This window comes from Sus scrofa, chromosome 8, assembly GCF_000003025.6.
Source record: "Sus scrofa isolate TJ Tabasco breed Duroc chromosome 8, Sscrofa11.1, whole genome shotgun sequence".
In the NCBI taxonomy this organism is placed as follows: Eukaryota; Metazoa; Chordata; class Mammalia; order Artiodactyla; family Suidae; genus Sus; species Sus scrofa.
The window spans coordinates 22845115-22865941 of NC_010450.4; positions in this window are offsets into that span (position 1 = coordinate 22845115).

The window sequence follows — 20827 nt, forward strand, 5'->3', positions numbered from 1 at the left end:
GAAAAGACAGGCTGCAATTGATGCTAGAGGTGGAAAGCAGAAGGCTGGTACTTGGAATTGAAGACAATATTAAATTCCAGAAGTTTAGGGGGGATATGGATGGCAGGATAGAGACATAATGGAGGTATGGATCTCAGTTTTAATCCAGGATGTCACATGATTCTGAGGCCTTAATGTATAGGTATTTGGGGTCACCAGAGTACATGAGTCATTGAGCTTTAAGAAAGGCAGATGAGTTCCTGCTCACCAGCCTGAGCATTCTAGGATGCTTTCTACTTTTTTCCTCTCTCCTTTTTCCCCTTTAATTTTTATTAAATTTTAAAGTTTAGGTATAAGATGTATATGTGTGTGTACATATACCCCCCACAGGTTCACAGTCTATTCCAGTTCAAGATTTTAGTTAGAATGCTAGAATTCTTGATCTCACAAGTTACAAAGTGGTTTGTTGTAATTTCAAATAAACAAGTAAGTTGGTGGAATTTAAGGAAAGTTGAATATATGCACCAGGCATTTTGGCAAGATTGTGGTCACTCTAAGTACAACCCAATCTCAATTTCTTGAAAACTCTTGCATTTGAAATATACCACACACACACAGGCCATCCTCATTGCATGCTGAGTTCCTCGGCCAAGGATTGAACACACGCCGTAGCTGTAACCAGAGTCACAGCAGTAACAGTGCCGAATCCATAACCCACTGAGCCACGAAGAAAGTCCACCGAGATGATTTCTTTTTTTTTTCCTTTATGGCTGCCCTGTGGCATGTGGATTTCTAGGCCAGTGATCTAAAAATCCAAGCTGGAGTTGCAACTATGCCACAGCTGCAGCAATACTGGATCCTTAACCCACCGCACTGGGCCAGGGAATCAAACACGTATCCCTGCTGCTGCAGAGACACTATGGATCCCCTTGCACCACAGTGGGAACTTCCATTGGGATGATTTTGAAATGATGCAGAAGAGTTGCTAATGATGTAGAAAAAGTATGAGACTCCAATGACAGGACTTTTTAAAGTGACCCTAAGATTAAATATATACACATATCTTTCTGATCTTCTTTTTATTAGAAGGCCTCAAGCTGCTTTATCAAATTTATCCATCAGTGAGCAAGCATAGTTCATTAGAGAAAAAGACAAATATGATCCAACATAAGACAAAACTTCATTACGTAGCTGTTCATATGGGTAAACCAGCATATGGTTAGGCATTTGAGATATGAACCAAAACACATACACTGGAAAAGTAATTTGATTGACGTGATGTTTCTTTCCGTACCCGGCCTCCCGCAGTAGGAGTGTAAGTCCTGGCTGAAACAATAGAATCACACCTCACTAACTCTATAATTTCAGCCTCCCTAATCTTCATCCACTGCACCTGGTTCATTGTCTCCATTTACTCAACCAATTTCCACAGGCTAGAGTTACAGCCTTAACTGGCTGCTGGCCAAAAGTAAACAAAGGGAAGAATAAGTGAGTCTCTGCATCCCTCCCTCTCAACACAACGCCTCATTGAAAAAAGAGTGTTTAATCACTATGGCTTTTAAACATATATACACATCAAAGCATGCCACTATTGTTTTCATAGCTTAATTTTAAAGATATTTAAGTATAATTTTTAAGAGTACTTTTGAAGGAGTTACCTTTTGGATCCTGCAGTGGAAATTCTTTTGCTACTGATTTATTTGATTGTATGAATTCTGCATTTTAGGGTTAGTGAATGGATATGCATGGCTTTTGCTAGAGTAAGCACTATTGCTGTAGTGTTTTGAGTACATGGTAGAAAGTTTTATACATATTTTAGAAAAGAGAGCTGCATATGCGGAAACTTATGTATGGAGTGTTAGGTATTATAGTACATATGCAAACTTGTTTAGAAAATATGCAAATCTCTTGTCATCATTAATACTAACACCTGTCCAAACCATGTGTTACAGATAGAAAATGTATGTATTTGTTGTAATGTAGAGATTTGCTTAACTTGAATTTTTTCAATAATTCATTTTTTATACTTTTCTGCAAGTTTTAGTTTTGGCTCCCGATTTGAGAGAATAAAAAACAAAATGTACCATGGTTTTATGAGTATATTTCTAAGCAAATGTGGTTTGGTAAATGCAGAAAAGTAATCAGGAAGAACACATTATCCTGTGCAAAATGCAGTTTAAATTTTTTAATTCTTTCATTCAATTAATTATTCTAGTCATTTTGGGTACTTAAACTCACTATATCTTATAAATCACACTTTCCTGAGCAAAACTGTAGTTTAGAGAACAACAACCCAAGCTACAGATAAAAAGTAAATGAGCTAAATGACAAATGAGATAAGGAAGAAGAAAAGGGAATGGATTTCTAATCAAGAGACTGAGAAAAATTAACATTCCAATAGAAAAAGTGGCCAAATCTTAAAATACAGGCAAGTATTTGACATAGGAAACTATGCCCTCCAACTACATATTTTATGGAAACAGTTTAGGTTATAGTGATAGTTTATTAGGTTACAGTCATAGTTTTATTTTTATATCTCATTGGTAGTTATCAAGGTAAAGATCATTGTACATAAAATCAATCAAGAAAATCAGTAGAGACGAAAATTCTGACAGAGCAGAAAGGGCATTGTTTTCAGCTTGGTGCAATGGAATGGTTGTGGGCAATGAGTTTATGAGTATTGATCCAGGTCATGAGCTTTTCAAACCTTGCTCCATGATAAGAACCTGTTGAGGAGAACAAGCAAAGCCTGGCAGGTGTTTCTTGCTCTTTTGACAAAGCCAGGCACAGGTCTTGAGACATCAAATTAAAGCCATAATGTGGTCATCTTACTTTGTCTTACTAAGATGTGTTCTTGTATCTACCACTGCTTACCTTACTTCTTTAAGTTCTTTTCTTCCAGCTACCGTAATTCAACTACAAACGTTTTAGTTAAAAAAAGAGAACAGTATGGAGGTACCTTAGAAATCTAGACATAGAACTACCATATGACCCAGCAATCTCACTCTTGGGCATATATCTGGACAAAACTTTCCTCGAAAAAGATACATGCGCTTGCATGTTCATTGCAGCACTATTCACAATAGCCAAGACATGGAAACAACCTAAATGTCCACAGACAGATGACTGGATTAAGACGTGGTATATATACACAATGGAATACTACTCAGCCATAGAAAGATCTCATTGATCTACTTGTGTATTCTTTCATGAATGTTCCACTGTCTTAATCATGGTAGCTTCATACTATAAATTCGGGAATGTCAGTACTCAGGCTCTGTTACTTTTAACCACCTTTTAAATAAAGGCAACAATTTTAGATTGGAAGTCAGTATGGTAATAAATTAAGCAGGATGGTGGAGAGGTTTAATGATGGCTCTGACCTCAGACAGTTTGTGACTGAGTATTAGCTCTGCTCCTTACTAGTTCTGTGACGTTAAACATACCGAAGTCATTTTATTTGTTTAAACTTCCATTTCCTCATCCTTAAAATGGTGCTATCAGAGAGTGTATCTCATTGCATTATGAAATTAAGTAAATGTTTAAAATAAAGTTTATTGATGTGTAGGTAACTTACAATGTTGTGTTAGTTTCAGGTATATAGCAAAATGAATCAATCATACATATACACATTTCTAAGTCAAGGTGAGCTCTATCATTATTCTTATTGGCAGCAGTTTTATTATCATTATTAACATTGATAGAGCATCATCAGGCATCTGGACTCCAATTCCAGTTCCGAGGATTTACTATTATGTGGCTACATAGACTCTTTTAAGTATGGAAACTAAAAACACCCAGCAAAGCACCTGGCACAAGTAAGCTCTCAAAAATACTAGGGAATTGGATAATTCAAAATGCATCTCTCTGATACTCAATTTCCTTTTCCGTAAAAAGCGTGATATTTAATACCCACCTTTCAATGTTCTTCCAACATGAAATCAGATTATACATTTAATTGCCTGGAATAGCGTAAGGACTGAACAAATTCCATCATCATTATTATACTATTGAGACATTTTAGTTACAGAACTTGACATTGATTGTTTGCCATGTTCCAAACTCTATATTTGAGAAAAATGGAATGTTACATTTTATTTGTTTTGTTTTTCATTTGTTTTTATTGAATGCAATGATTCGTTTGTTCAAATGAAAACTAGTTTGGAAGTCCACAATAAAGATGAGGAAAAAGCAGAGCCAGAGCAGCTCTGTTTGAAGCAGTCGTGGGTGAAGTGTTCCTCTTATTGAACCCAGTACCCCTTCCATCAAAGTGTCCTTGAAGTGCTTCGGTGGAAAACAATTGGAAAACCAATGATCTATTCCAACCCTCTCATTTCACACAGAAAAGCTGAAAAGTGAAATTACTTCAACAAAGCTGTGGAGGAAGTTAAAGACAGACAGACAGGAAAAAAAAATCCAAGATCCTGGACCTCTAGTCTATGCTTTTCCTAAGGAAAAAGCATGAGTAGGATACTGGACTTGACAGTGACATCATGATATATGAGTTTTAGCACAAGTTGCTGGGAGGCAGGAACAGCAGGATTTATTTTGCTTGTTGCCAGCACTTTGGGCAATTATTACATAGTTTGCTGCTCCATTCAGTTCTTTCATGGTTGAAATTTACTGACTGAGAGTCATTTGGTTTTATTTTGTAAAATAAAAATTTAACTCATTTGCTGAATTATTATTATTAGAACACTGCAAAGTAGGTGAAAATTGAAAGTTTTATAGATCAGCGTTCTAAATGGCCATGCCACAGAACCAAAATTATGAAATGCACTTTCCTAATTCTCTTAGTCCGCATGAATAGGATTTAAAATATTCTCTTTAAAAAAAAATACTACAAACGATATTTTCAAAGGGTTTTCAGTAATATGCTGACATCAAAAACATCTTTTGGAATGTAATGAAGTGGCAAAGCATTTATCATTCATTAAAGGAAAATGAAAATACCATTGTGGTTAGGATGATATAGATTTATTGTTAAATTTTAAAAATATATTTCCAAAGTGAAAAATATAAGAATTACCAAGTTGATAGCTGAAAAATGGCAAAAAATAATCTTCACTGTTTATGAATTTTTTTGGCCCTCGGAAATGAAATGTAATGATATACTTTTAAATGTACTGGTTAACAAAATTTGGGAGTAAATGTGCTAATCTGAGTAGTGTTGAATGTGAGTTCCCCTAAAATATGGCTGGAACAACCTGATGAATTATTGCTTTCTACAGCAAGAATAATAACCACCTCCATAAATCTTTAGCGATGAAAAAAATTGGGGTATTTATGAAATTTTGAAATCTGCTTTAAGATGACACCTTAAGCAGAGTTTGGGTTAGGATTTCCTAGGATCATAATGTTTAGGATTGGTGGATATAGTAAGTTGAGCGATATGAGGTGGTGGGGTTGGGGGGGCCAGAGTGTTGGCGTGTAAACTTTCCTTTGATATTTTCTATTAAAGAGTTCATAGGTCTTCAGGTAGTTCCTAAGATAAATAATCCAGTTATTTGCCACTTTCATTTTCCTGGGCAAAGCTCTCCCAGAGTATTAAAGTCATAACCATGACGAGAATGGATAGTAAAGTCACATTAATGAAGACAGTAAGCTCTGTAGATTTAGATGTTTTGGTTTTCAGAGAATTTGCATGTAAGAAAGATAATAATAATAATAATAATAAAAAAACTAAAATGAGAAACCGCATATTCTTGCAGACTCCAAATACATAAGGGTTTTACTTTGCTCCACAAAAACAACCCATAGGTATGTTTTCCAAAGTTTTCCCATGTCTGTTGCAAACTTCTACCAAATTGTTTGAAAATGTGTGCTCTGGAACCTTAAGATTACTTCTTTCAATGGCATTCTCACTGCCTCAAAGAGTTAATGACATTTTCACAGACAATTTACACCTTGTTCCTAGAAGTACCCCAGGGTGCCTTTGCCTCCAGCTGAAGGTACCAGATAAAGAGTCTGCAGAGAAATTCGCCCTTAATCTCAGTAGCTGCTCCATTGCCTGCACATATTCCCTATCTAATCTTTTCTCTCTTCAATTCATTCTTTCACTCATTCAACAAATAACTAACCGGTCCCTCGTATGGACAAGACAGTTCAGTGGCAATGGGGACCAAGATAAAAGAGGAAAACATCCTCAAGCTTCATTTCCATCTGTTTGAGAAAGACAATGAACAGTTAATATTTTAATCACCATAAGCAATCTGAAGGGAAACACAGGCTGGGCTCCAAACAAGCATATAAGAAAAGCAAACCTAATATGATCTAGAATGGCTTAGGCAATACATTTTGAAAAAGTTTAAGCATTGAATTTCATAATGAGTATGATTTAGGCAGACAAAATGGCAGCAGGGAGAAGAAGACATGTCAAACTCAGAAAAAGCATTAATTTATTCATTAATTGAACGATAGGCATTCCACTGTCTTGTAGGGTGGACACTTTTCTAGCCATTGTGAATATAGCAGTAAAAAAGAAAAATTACCACCACCACCAACAACAAAGGCAAAAACCAACCAACCAACAACAAAAAAAACAAGCCTGTTGTCACACAATGGGAGAGAGTTATACCGAGTGTGAAGTTCCAAAATAGAAAAGAACATAGCATAGTGTGGTCATGGACTTAAAAAGTTATGCAAGGCTTAAGTTAAGAAACAAAACATAGAGCTAAACAATGTTAGATCAGCCAGGCTCTTGTCTAGACTGCTAAGGAATTCAGACTTTCTTAGAGATACTAGTCAGTCACGGAAGAATTTTAAACATACACAGTGTTGCATGCTCTGTGCAAAAAAGCATCCCTATAGGTTATTACAAAATATTGGGTAAAGTTCCCTGTGCTATACAGCAGGTCCTCACTGACAATCCATTCCATATACAATAGCGTGTACATGCCAATCTCAAATCCTCAATCCACTCACAATTTGAGCAAAATATAGTATAATTGTGGATTTTAATCCTATATAAAAAATTACATAAGTCTATACTGATATAAATAAATGATAAAATAGACAAACACATGTAGCAGACAAAAGTTTTCTTACAGAAGAATTCCAAAAATATAAATATGTAGACACTCCCTCTAAGAATTGGGGTTTATTTCCCCACTACGACTGCATACCCAGAAGGTAGACTTAGTGACTAGGTTTCAAAATATAGGTTAGGAAAAGGGAAAATTAGTAATCTTACAGTGGAGAAAACTGGTAACTACTACCCTAAACAAGGGATGGTTGACAGCATCAGTAGTATCCTGTATCATCTCCGTCCTGATAGGATGTGATGACAAAGACACCCCACCCTGTGGTACTCTTTTCAAAACCCCATGACCCAAGTCTAGTCATAAAAAAGGAAAAGAAAAAATATCTATAAATCCATCCATCTACCTATCTATCTATCTATCTATCTATCTATCTATCTATCTATCTATCTAACTCTATTTATCTATCATCTATCTATATGAGAGAGATAAGGAAATAGCCAGCGTGGGAGTTTTTCTAGAGACTACTTAGTACTCAAGAATGTCAAGTTCATGAAAAACAAGGAATGACCAAGAAACTCTTCCAGACCAGTGGGAACAAAGGAGCGATGAGGACTAAATGAAATGAAGTATCTGGTGCTAGAGACCTAAGGTTTGTATTCCCCTGGAATTCATGTGTTGAAAGCTAAATCTCATGTGATGGTATTAGGATGTGGGGCCTTTGGGAGGTGGTTAGATCATGAGGCCAGAGTTCTCATGAATGGGATCAGTGCCCTCATAAAAGACACACCACAGAGCAAACTCACTCCTTTTCATCATGTGAGGACACAGCCAGAAAACTGCCATCTATAAATCAAGAAGTCAACCCTCGCCAGTCACCAAATCTGCTGGCTATTGGATCTTGGACTCCCCAGCCTCCGAAACTGAGAGAAATGAAAGTTTGTTAAGCTACCCAGTCTATGGTATTTTTGTTATAATAGCCCAAACAGACTAAAATACCTAGATTATGTCAAGAAACAGAAAAATATCATCAGTGGAAAAAGTGGTGAAATCCACTGGAGGAATCATTAGTAATATATCAATGTCTGTCTCTTAGTTTAAAGGTAAAGAGCAATACAAGATATTAACAAGAGGAGAAACTGGGTAAGATTTGTAAGAAACTCTGTATTTTCTAGGCAATACTCTGAGAATCTAAATTTATTTCAAAATTAAAAAAAAGAGTTAAATACAAATAAATAAAAGGCAGCCTCATACCTGTCAAGGCCTGCAGAAAACTACACCTCAGCCAGGGCCACGTTCTTCTGTAGCTACTGAGTGTCCATGGAGATGTCTTCAAACACTACAAGTTAATTAATTTTAACAGATATTGGCTTTGAAAATGTTACTTGGATTTTTTTTTTCTTTCTCAAATGGGCCAGAAAACACGCCAAAAAATGATTTGTGTTGGCTTGTTTTTTTTTTTTTTTTTTTTCATCTGTTTAGAATAGCTGCCACAAAAATAATAATTTCAAAAAATAAATGAAAGCAAGCATGTTCTCAAAAAACTGTTAAAGGACAGAGAGAATATTATATTTGACAAGTCAACATTAAACATCTTATTTTTTTGTAAATCTCTGCAGATGTCAGCAATAAACATTATTAGAGTAGGAAGAATTTGTCTTTAACATGAAAACATTCGAAATTATTTATTTCTTGGTGACTTTTACAAGGCAGTTATTTTTGGAATGTTTTAAACAACAGGGCCATAACTACACAGTTTGACTATGTGCAACTGTCTTCTGATGTGTTTCTAATGGATAATGGATTTTTCCTTTTTTTTTTTTTTTTCCTTTCACCGAGACCTATGTGACACTGCTCTCTGGCTCAGTAATGAGCCAGCCAAGAGCCTGTTCTATTCCACAGAATAGTTGTTTCCAGAAGTCACTCCTTATTGGTCAAAAGCAGGAGAGAGAGAATATACTGCTAGGTTTTTACATCCCTTCATGATATTCTTCCTGAATATCAAGTACCTACAAATCCATTTTACTACACAATTCTACCTAGTCTTAGCCTCATTATGACCATAACTTACCTCAAGAACATGTGTAATGTCTAATTTTCTTATATAAAATACTATTAACTTCTTCCTTTGCAAAATTTGCAAAACACTAAATTTTCTAAGCCTTAAGAACTATGGTCTCTGGTTCTTGAATTTATTTCAGAGGACCGTTTAATTAATGGGTAGTTCTTAATGATTCTGGTTTGGTGTCATTTTTCCTATTTCATCCTTCATAACTATGCAAATAATACAGTTGTTTTCCTGATGGCATCATGCTTGGACAGCTCATTTCACAAGACCTAAATAGGTAGCTCTGAGTGTTGCTTTTTTCTCTTAAACATATTCTGATAAACTGTGTTTAAAAATCTCTCACAGAGTTCCCGTCGTGGTTCAGTGGTTAACAAACGCAACTAGTATCCGTGAGGATGTGGGTTTGATCCCTGGCCTTGCTCATTGGGTTAAGGATCTAGCATTATTGTGAGCTGTGGTGTAGGTCACAGACAGGGCTCGGATCCCATGTTGCTGTGGCTGTGGCATAGGCTGTTGGCTGAAGCTCTGAGTCCACCCCTAGCCTGGAAACCTCCCTCCATATGCTTTAGATGCAGCCCTAAAAAGCCAAAAAAAAAAAAAAAAAACTCTCCCATTCTTCCCAGGAAAAACATTTTTCTCCAGAAAGGCTAGTGGCCGGCACAGGGCCCACTATAAATTAAAATCAGAATTTTTACTTCCTTTGACTTTTTGGTAAAATAAAATACAGTATTACAAAATAGAAAACAATTAACCAAAAACCTAATCTTTAAGAAAAATCATATTTCTCTACATTTTTTTTCTAACTCCCTCTTGGTTCAATGCAGAAGTTTTGGATTAGAGAAAAAAAAAATTTTTTTTTGGTCTTTATAGGACCGCACCTGTGGCATATAGAGGTTCCCAGGCTAGGGGTCTAGTTGGAGCTGTAGCCACTGGCCTACGCCAGAGCCACAGCAAAGCAGGATCAGAGCTATGTCTGCGACCTACACCACAGCTCAGGGCAACGCCACAGCTCACAGCAACGCCGGATCCTTAACCCCATGAGTGAGGCCAGGGATCAAACCTGCAACCCCATAGTTCCTAGTCGGATTTGTTTCCGCTGCACCACAACAGGAACTCCAGGATTAGAGAAATTTAATCTTAGTGAATCTGTAGAGTTTCACCAAAAGAAAAAGAAGAAAAAAACCTAATAAATACATATTATAATACATACATTTAATATATTCTATATATTGTATACGTATATAGAAATTGCTTTCTTCTTATATTGTCATTAAATATAATATTATGAGCAAAGTGAATAGTTCCCATGAAATTAAATATTCTATTAAAACAACAAAAATTATAACAAAACTCATTTACAATACCATGAATTTTTGGACTTTATGTGTTTTACATGTATATTTTTGCTCGAATCTGATTATTTCCTCAGGAAACTATGTTTGAAAGTATAATTTCTCAGGAAGAGTATATGAATATTTTAAAATTTTACTATGTTGTTTTTTCATCAAAACTATAAGGTAGTATCTGTCTTTCTGATTTTCACTAATTTTCTTAGTAATGAGGTAGAATGTTTTTGTATTATTTTATAATTTATTCTTTCTAATATCCCTTTTACATTTTAAGTTTGAAATAACCAATTGCTTCCTGTTCAGAAATTATTTTAATAATATCAACCTCTTACCCACTGTGTTTTCAAAAACCATTCTAAAATTTATTTGCCATGTTGCATTTTAATTTCGTTTATAATATTTTATGATGATCCAAAGATCAAATTTGTTATGATAAAACTGGTCAAAATTTCCCTTTCTGACATTTTTCCATTTTATTCTTAGAGAAGCTTTCTCATTTTATACACATATTATATTTCAAATTGTCTTTTATTTATTTTTTTGCATTTAATAGTTTGATATATCTGAAATTTATTATGTTATAGAAGTATATAAATGTATCCTTTGTCAAATAGTTAATGGATTTTCTGAAAACCATTTATTAAATTATATCTTTTACATGATATTTGTAATCATGTAATATTACATTCCAAGTATATACTTTGAAGTAAGCATCTAAATACTATGATTTCTTGTTCAAATAACATTATTTCATTACTATAATAGCCAATAGGAAAAGAAGCTGAATGTTAATCTACTTTATCTACATATTTTGGGTTAAACTTATTTTACTTCCAAATACATTTCAGGATCATATTGTCAAAGTCTTATATTTACAAATTAGTATATGAAATACACTGTCCTTAACAACACTTAATCTTTGTGTTGAAGAACATCCCTTAATGTCATCAAATTTTCCATTTTGGCTCTTTAGGTAAATTGGTCTTTTAGCGTTTATTATACAGGTCCTAAAATTACCTCTCATCATTTCAAAAATTCTTAATTTGTATTTTACTCCATTGCTTATTTCTTACATCTGCGCTCTCCACCAAGGCCACTGATAGTCTAAGCCATGATCCTAATTCACCATAAGAAAGTCTAATATACTATTACCACTGCTATTGCTATAAACATTATTACTATGTCCAGTTGTCCAGTACTTTATGTTCAGAAGTCAGTTATTCTTCTACTTCAGTTAAACCGAATTCAAAATTTCCCCCCATAATCAAGTCTTCAAGAAGAAGTATTTATGAGTAAAGTAGTACATTTAAAATAATTTCTAAAGGATATCAAGAGATAACATAGATTGTGTGAACTCTGTGTCAGGAGCTGTAATTTCATCATCTTATGGAATCTTTACAACCTATTACACAAGAATGCTATTCTTTTCTCCAGTTAACAGATGAAGGAACCCAGATTGATAACCGTTAAAAACTATCTGAGACTATGCCAGTGATGGAGACAGAAATTGAATCCTGTAAACCAAGATCCATACCCGTTCATTTCATCACAACATTGCTGTTGACATTTAAGATAGATTCAGCCTTTTCCCACGAAGGTAAAGTTCAGATAGGAACGACTTAGCTCTTAGGTAGTAGGTCATGTTTCATGAGCTCTATCTTGGTTCTTAGCATTATCCTTGCCACACAGAAAGGATTTCTAGAGTAACTATATGTTTATTAGACCATTTAGTTATGAACTGGATAGGAATAATTATTTTCTATACTTAAACTTTGTTAATGTTTGCTCACAGTTTTTAGTACAAATATCTGTATGATGTCTCACTTTTCTTTTCCTCAAAATTTCTTACAAAAATCATTGTTGTGGTTTGCTTGTTTTGGTGCAATATAGAACGTAGACCGAAACCTCTGTTCCTCAAAAACCTACTTGATATTTTATTAAATTGGGCACAAAAAGAGATGTCTTATGTAAATCTTAGAAAGAGTTCAGGATTTTTGAGACTAAATATTTATAAAGGTTGTTTAAAACAACAATAAAAATAGAACATGCCTTTTTTTTTGCAACCTATCAACAATAGGGGAATGAACACCAAATGAAAACAAAAACATTTGTTACCATAGTTAAATTTCACAAAAGCTATTTTTTTGTCATTAAGTCACTGCTAAAAGGAGAAGAAATGGAGGAATAAAGATGACTGGAAAACAAACAAAAATTATGAACCAGATCTACTAAACTCATCTGCCAGGGTGTTGTCAATATTTAACATGACTCTGTAGAAGAATCCTGCTAAAAGTGGAATTTTTCACTAGAGCAGAATCTTAGAAATAATAAACTTCTTGTCTTCAGAAATGTATACGAGGAAATCCAAAGCTCAATCTTTAGACTCTGTCCTCTCTCTCTCTTTCTACATTAAGTTAAGCTTATAATTGCAACTTGAGACAACTTACATGGCTATCTAATTAGTGTACTATTGAAGTTTATACTTCACTGCTATAGTGAAATAGTTCTAAGTTACTTTATGACCCAGAGATGTCTGCATTAAACTCTAATAGTAAGTATCATAGAAATCACTAAGCATTGTCCTTTAGCTTTCAGGAATTTGAAATTTAATATAATTTTATTTCATTATAAATTTTAATAAATCAGTCAATTTTTATGTTATCAATGCCTATCCAAGAATGTGAAATTATCCTATCATTTTACCTAGTTCAAATCCCACTGCTATCTGAAATTAGTGGACGGCTGAGTCAATTTTATTTTTGCTATTGTTGGGTCTCTACTATGTTCATGACACCAGACATTGAATCTTAGGTTATCCTAATTTGGAGTACACCTTATGTAAAATGTATTATTGTTTTGCATTTTGAGAATTTAATAAAATTATATTACATAGATTTTTCTCACCATAAAAGCGTTTGCATTGTCCTCTTTAGCGCATGTAAACAAGATAAATGCATAGATAAGCAAGATTGCATTAACATGTTATATTGAAAGAATCTTAACAATCAAACATTGCCAATGCCAGACAAACTAATTTTCACTCAGAAAATTTACAGTTTGTTGCCTACATATGTTCCTCCCCATTGAGTTTGTATAGCCTCCTTTTCACAGGCAGGTATTTTCAATATGATTTTATTACTCTAATTCATTAACCTGACAGAAATACTTCAAATTAAAGAATTTTTTAATCAATATGTTCCAGTCCACTTAAAACTGCTTTGGCCATTTTAGTTTGATAGTTTATCTGCATAGAATGAAAACAAGTGTTATATCTAAGGAAACATATGCAGATCTAATTTCAAAAGTATATACCTGGTTCTCTAACCAAAGTACTAAAAACCATTGAGAAAAAGTCAGCTTAAGTCATAGTTTGGCATTTAGCAAAACTTAGCACAGGAGTCTCTTTTGTGCATTGCATGATTTGATATTTACATCAGCTTGTTTTACAGATCAGAACATCCTTATACAAAATTCTTGAATATTTTTATATAATTCTGATAACTGTTTATTATGACTATACCTTGTGGAGTCAAACCTGATATATATATATATATATATATATATATATGGTACATAAAAAGTAGATTTTTTTGTTTATCATGTTAGTTTGCTTGATTGTAATTAAATACATTTTCGTATGTCAAATATTGAGATTTTTTCTTTGGTAAAGGACTTTTGCTGTGGTCTGTTGTATTAAGATATTTTCCTAGGTAGTTCTATTAGGCCCATTGCAAGCTTATGGTCCTGTTTCCTGTGCTGACTGAAAGGTTTCTATGATGATCCTAGCTCTCCTTTGTCACCAGTCTGAGGTGCAATCTGTTTTCCAGCATCGTTATATAGTCTTATTCAACTGAAATTCACCATAATTTCCCATACATTTTTCCAAATTGGCATGCTGCTTTTGTTCTCGATTAAGCAAGTGCAGTCTTCTCCAAGGTTTGTTGCCTCGAACTCTGGGTGAGTTACTTAGACCATGGTGATAAATATATACTATCTCATTTAGATTCTCTCTGAGTATCTTGCATTGAGCAAACTTCAGTGTAAAACAAGAGTGGATTTGCCATATGCCATGGATGTTGTTTTATGTCATACTAGGTTGTGATTCCTAACCACTTCTCACTAACCAGTAACCTAAACTTTTCTAAAATAAATACTGCCTCACACAGACCAAAAAACAAACAAACAACAACAATAAAACAAACCAAAAAAACCCCATAATCAACTTTTTGTAGTTTATATTGGTGTCATGATTGTGTTTGCTCACTTAGCAGCTAACACAAACTCTCTGCAATAACACTGGTACTTGTCATTTTAAACATCTGAGATTTTAAGGTGACTATTTGAGATTTTGTAAACATCTTCTTACTCTGCTTCTTAAAGGGCATATTTTACCATAATTTTATAATTTTTGTTAAATACATTAACAATACTCTACACTTGATTTGAAATAGTTAAAAAGAGGAGATAAGGTTACCTCCCATAGAGAGCATAAGTTAAGTTCAATTAGAGAAGCAGGGAATGTAGCAAAATTGCTAATGGTCTTCCAGGGACAAGATCCTGGAGATGATGTGGCCATGCGTTGGCAGATATCCTACTTTTTCAAGAGAAGTCAGACATCTGGACTTTACACACGTTACCTTATTAAAATGCAGCCACTACAGAAAATAGCATGGAGATTCCTCAAAAAACTAAAAATAGAGCTACTATAAGCTCCAATATTCACACTGTTGAGCATCTATCCAGAAAGAACCAAAATTTGAAGGGATGAAGGCACCCAAATATTCATTGCAGCACTATTTGCAGTGGCCAATAGTGCAGTGGCACCACTATTTGCATGGAAATAACCTAAATTTCCATCAACAGATGAATGGATAAGAAGATGTACTGCATATCTACCATGGAATATTACTCAGTCATTGAGAAGAATGAAATAATGCCATTAGCAGCAACATAGATGGACCTAGAGATTATCATACTGAGTGAAGTAAGTCAGACAGAGAAAGGCAATGATCATATGATATCACTTATATGAAGAATCTAAAAAAAAAGAATGCAAACAAACTTATTGACAGAACAAAAAGAGAGTCATAGACTTTGAAGATGAACTTATGGTTACCAAAGGGGACATGTAGGGGGAGGGATGGATTGGGGGTTTAGGATTGGTATATACGCACTGTGGTGTGTGGAATGATTGACTAACAGGAAACTGCTATATAGCACAGGAAATTCTACCCAGTGTTCTATGACGATCTGTACTGGAAAAGAATCTGAAAAAGAATGGATGTGTATATATGTATAGCTGAGTCACTTTGTTGTACAGAAGAAATTGTCACAACACTGTAAATCTACTGTGCTTTGAGAAAACTTTAAGAAATGTTCTTGGTAATTTACTTTTGAAAAGTAATGAGTCAAGAGCATTTTGTCTATGGCCACAATCTGTAGCTTGGCCTGCTGGTGTGTAACATCTGGCTTAAAGTAAAAAATGCTATACTGTAAGTAGATAGATTTTTACTGAAACAGTTAATTTTAAATCCCAGAGAAGTCTTCTTAGAACTATCTACTGGCACAGAATCACTTATAGCACTTATGAATATATTCAATATACATTTATTAAATAGTTTAACATCTGTGTTTATGGAGATCCAAATGGTTAATATATCAAGTCCAACTGTTTAAGTGTCAAAAAATTTTAAATCTGAGAAATCTGGGCCACAGAGTATCTTCCACCATATCCTCAGCTTCTCATGAACAGCTGGTGAATATTTGATAAAGTAAATGCTATTGGATAAATACATCTGACCTCAGATCTTAATTTATTCATGATAATGAGTGATATATTGAGATTAAAATGGAGCAATGCACATAAAAATCTAAGAAAATAGAACAAAACAGGTTACTTCAAAGAAGCAAGTGACATAGCAAACTGAAGACTATTTTCGTACAAGAGATTATTTTGGAAACAGAGCTACGAAGTAACGAAAACTTCCATTAGAAAACCAGATATTGTGAGAATTTGATCAAATATAAAAAATAGATCAGATAAAGTTTATGCAGTGTACTTAGACATAACCTCAAATGAGTAAACCAAAAGTGTTGACAGTGGAGAATATACAGAGGAAGGAAGAGGCTTCAGATGATCTTTACAGATGTGATAATTAATTTCCTTACTGAGTTCTCAGGGAGCTCCCTACACAGTCGCTTATTGACATACTGCAAAACTTTCTCATAACCTTACTTCTCAAGCTAGTTTACTCTGCAATTATCTGTTCCATTTTTCAGTAAACTTCTCAGAACAATTGACAAATACTATATGACTCTACTTTTATGTGGAATCTAAAATATGACACAAACGAATTTATCAATGAAAACAGAAACAGACTCACAGACACAAAGAACAGATTTATCGTTACCAAAGGGGCAAGGGAGGGAGGGATGGACTAGGAGTTGAGGGCTTAGTAGATGCAGCCTATTATAATAGAACAGTTAAACAACAAGGTCCTACTGTATAGCACAAGGAGTTTATATATATATATAAAAGTACATTTTTTTCCATGGGAAATATTCATAGGCTATGGTTTCAATATTCTTTAAAAATTGCACCATCAAGGAGATCATTCATTCTTCGGTGTCTTCTTTATTCAAAAGAACTTCCAAATGTTGCTTCTACACATCCTGGGAGCACTAATATGGGTAGAGAGCCATGTGTCTTTATGAGCACTGAATCCAAATTTTTAAACCAAGATTTGTGTTTTGTTTCCCTTGACTTACACAATATATACCGCCATTACTTAGTGCAACATAAATAATAAGGAAGCAATACTCTACCTGCAGACTCCCTCTTTTCCTTTCACATAACATTGTATCTATTTTTCCATTGATACCTGTGGATTTATGTACCTTATTCCATTGTGCATTGATTGGAAAATAAATCCCTGCAATATATTTCTTTTCCATGACTTTGTTACATATCTATATTTCAGACCAAATGTTACTGTCATATTTTTAGTGCTTTTTACCACACAAGCTACAGATAATCCAATCAGACCAACCAACATAATTCATTTCTTATTCTGCCAAAAAGATGCTTAAAAATGTTTCTGAAAACTTAACAATAGTTAACTTGTGCCTTCAGTTTTTGAAGACAATTTGTCTTGCTAGAATTTATAGAGAAAAGCAAGAGCAAACCCTGAAAGGAATATTGTTATTACCACTTATATGTTTATAACCCACAGTCTGACACGAAAAAGGAAAATACATTTGTCAATAAAAATAAGTTGTTAGAACGAATCCAATAAAGATTGTCAGTTTGGGATTAAGTGCCTGATAGTTTATATGATATCTATTCTATGATTTTTGTTGGTGTGGTATTTATCTGTACACCTTCAATTTATAGCACAGCACTGGCAGAATGTTGTTTTAAAATATTGTATTAAATAATTCAATCAAGTAACACTAATTACTGTTAAGAAACTTTGCTCCTACATTAAAATACATGCAACATTCATCCCGTATCATATTAATCATTCAACTAAAATATTTTTTAGAAAAAAAAAAGCAAAGTAAAAATGAAAGGAATCATTTCATTTTAACAGTAACATGATTGATCAGTTGCAAAGCAGTTATGTTACATTTGTGAAGCTGGGTCCAATTATGCATTACATAGAATTAAGATGCAGGGTTATGCTGGCAATGCAAGAGAAAAGTATGACTGTCTTCACACTTCAAAAATCATCTTAAAAAAGAGTGCTTGGAATGTAGTAGATATAAAATTAATTAACTTGAGATTTATTTGTTACATGAAATGGTTGCAGGTTTGAGTATTGATAGGATGATCAAAAAGTGACACTTCTAGGATGTGCATTGTCACTTAGGTATACGTCATGGATACTTACAGTCTTGTATACGAAATATCTCCCTGGAAAAAATATGTAGTAAATAGAAAAATAATTTTAGTAGTAACCAATTTAAAGGATTCAATTGAAAATTTTAGATGGATGTGACTCGGGATCATTATTTTAATTGATTTGAATTGACATGTAGACTCATGAAAACTATGAATGTGTTGTGCATTTAGTGGTCACAAATTTATGAAAGGAAATTATTCTAGGAAATTATTCTAGTTAAGCTTGTTACTGCATCTTCAAGTGACCACTTATGAAATTTTATCATAGAGCCATACCTTTCAACATTTAACTACATTCTTTGGGCCACAGGGTATATTTGAAAACTGCAATATTTGACAGTGAGTCAAGACTTTCATTCCATTATTTTAAAGCTATTAGAGTAGAGATAGTCCAATCAGTCTAGATTTACTGACAACAAAATTATACGAGTTAAGTAAGACAGAATTAATAACCCCATATAGATTCTAAGCCTTGAAACATCTCCATTCTAAGCTTCTTGATTTTATTACAAATTCCAATATACTAGTATCAAAGACTTTGGAATACCTGCTGGCATTACCTTCAAGCCATGTAGCCTATCTGAATTAGTGAATCAGTTTTTTTTCAGTGCATTAACATATTTACAATATATAAATAAATATTTATAAAAACTTAAGTTATTATACTCAGAGTGCTAAATTAAAATATACAGATCTTCCTTGATTTATGATGGGCTTATGTCCTGATAAACCCATCACAAGTTGAAATGTTGCAAGTTGAAAATGCATTTAATAGGGGTTCCCATCATTTCTCTGTGGTTAACAAACCCATCTAGCATCCATGAGGATGTGGGTTTGATCCCTGGCCTTGCTCAGTGGGTTGAGGATCTGGTGTTGCCATGAGCTGTGGTGTAGGCTACAGACGTGGCTGAGATCTTGCATTACTGTGGCTGTGGCGTAGACCAGCAGCTACAGAACTGATTCGACCCCTAGCCTGGGAAACTCCATGTGCCACAGACAAAAGACAAAAAAAAAAAAAAAAAAAAAAAAAAAAATCATTTAATACACCCAACCTACTGAACATCAGAACTTAGCCTAGACACCTAGAACATGTCAGAACACTTATATTATCTTACAGGCGAGCAAAATAATCTAACACAAAGCCTGTTTTATAATAAAGTGGTGACTATTTCATGGAATATATGAAATACTATACTAAAAGTCAAAACCACAATGGTGGTGTGGGTACAGAATGGTTCTAAGATTATCCGTTGTTCACCCTCTTGATCCCACGGCTGACTGGGAGGAGCATCTCACTCTCGCTGTCTAGCAGCACACCCCACATTGCTAGCCCAGAAAAGACCAAGGTTTGAAATGTGAAGTACGGTTTCTACTGAATGCTTATCATTTTTGCACCATCACAATGTTGAAACATTGTAAGTTGAAACATTTTATGTCAGAGACCATCTTATAGGGAAAGGCAGCTAAATCACTTGATGCAATACTGCTTAATGATAACTTTTAGAAACATCATAGCATGGACTAGATTAATGACATAAAAACAAAGCTATATGAGAGTTAATATATACATATAAACATGATCCTGATCATGAAGTCCTCATGTTTGGTCTGGTACATATGTCTCAACCAATTTTCAGGTTGTTAGATGAAGAACAATGTCTTGACCTATATATTCCAGGATAATTGACCAAGACAAATGTTGAGGCACCCCCAAAGACACAGAACATTTTGTCCATGCACATTATATAATGTAAGGTGGATTTTTTGGTAATTTAAAATTCTTTGTCCATGGTTACTTAATTTTTACTGAGTGAAAAATTCATGGAAGAAAATTTATTATTTACTGTTAGTAATATAAAGATAAATAAATTTTGATATCTGTTATCCAGGTCCATATATTGTAACTGTCATAATAGTACTATAGCACAAATAAAAATTTTGGAAATTGGTTTCAAAGACTACAACATTCTATCAAAGAAAAAGAATTCACTTCTGACATCTTGAAGGAAGGTGGCATATAAGCCAGGTTTTAAAGGCAAATAAAAATGCAGCACAATGAGAAGGGCTGGGACAGGCTATTAAAATATGGAGGAGGGAAACCACATGGTGTGTTCTAGGGATGATGAGCAAGTCAGATTGGCTGCATCATTTAACATATATTGAGAAACAGTGTGAGAAAAGTTTGGAATATATAGCTTGTGCAGAGATCCGAATAATCAGATCAAATTTCTAAAAACATTATCAGCCATAATAGGTAGTTGTCAAGAGATTTTGAGTAAGGACATTTATGAAAATTTCTTTGGTTTAGGATTGTTAATTTGACAATAATGTGTCTAAGACTTGGAGGACAAAGTTACTAGATATATTTAAAAGAGTTAACATAAAGACTGTGTGATTAATGTGTGGGTTGGCGATAGTCTAATGTAATAGCCTGGGAAACAGGAACACTAAGGACTTAAAGTAAAATGCCCTTGGAAATGAAGAACTCCTATCCACAGTATTCGTGATCACCTTCCGTAGCTTAAAGTTTTTTCCAAGAAGCAAAACG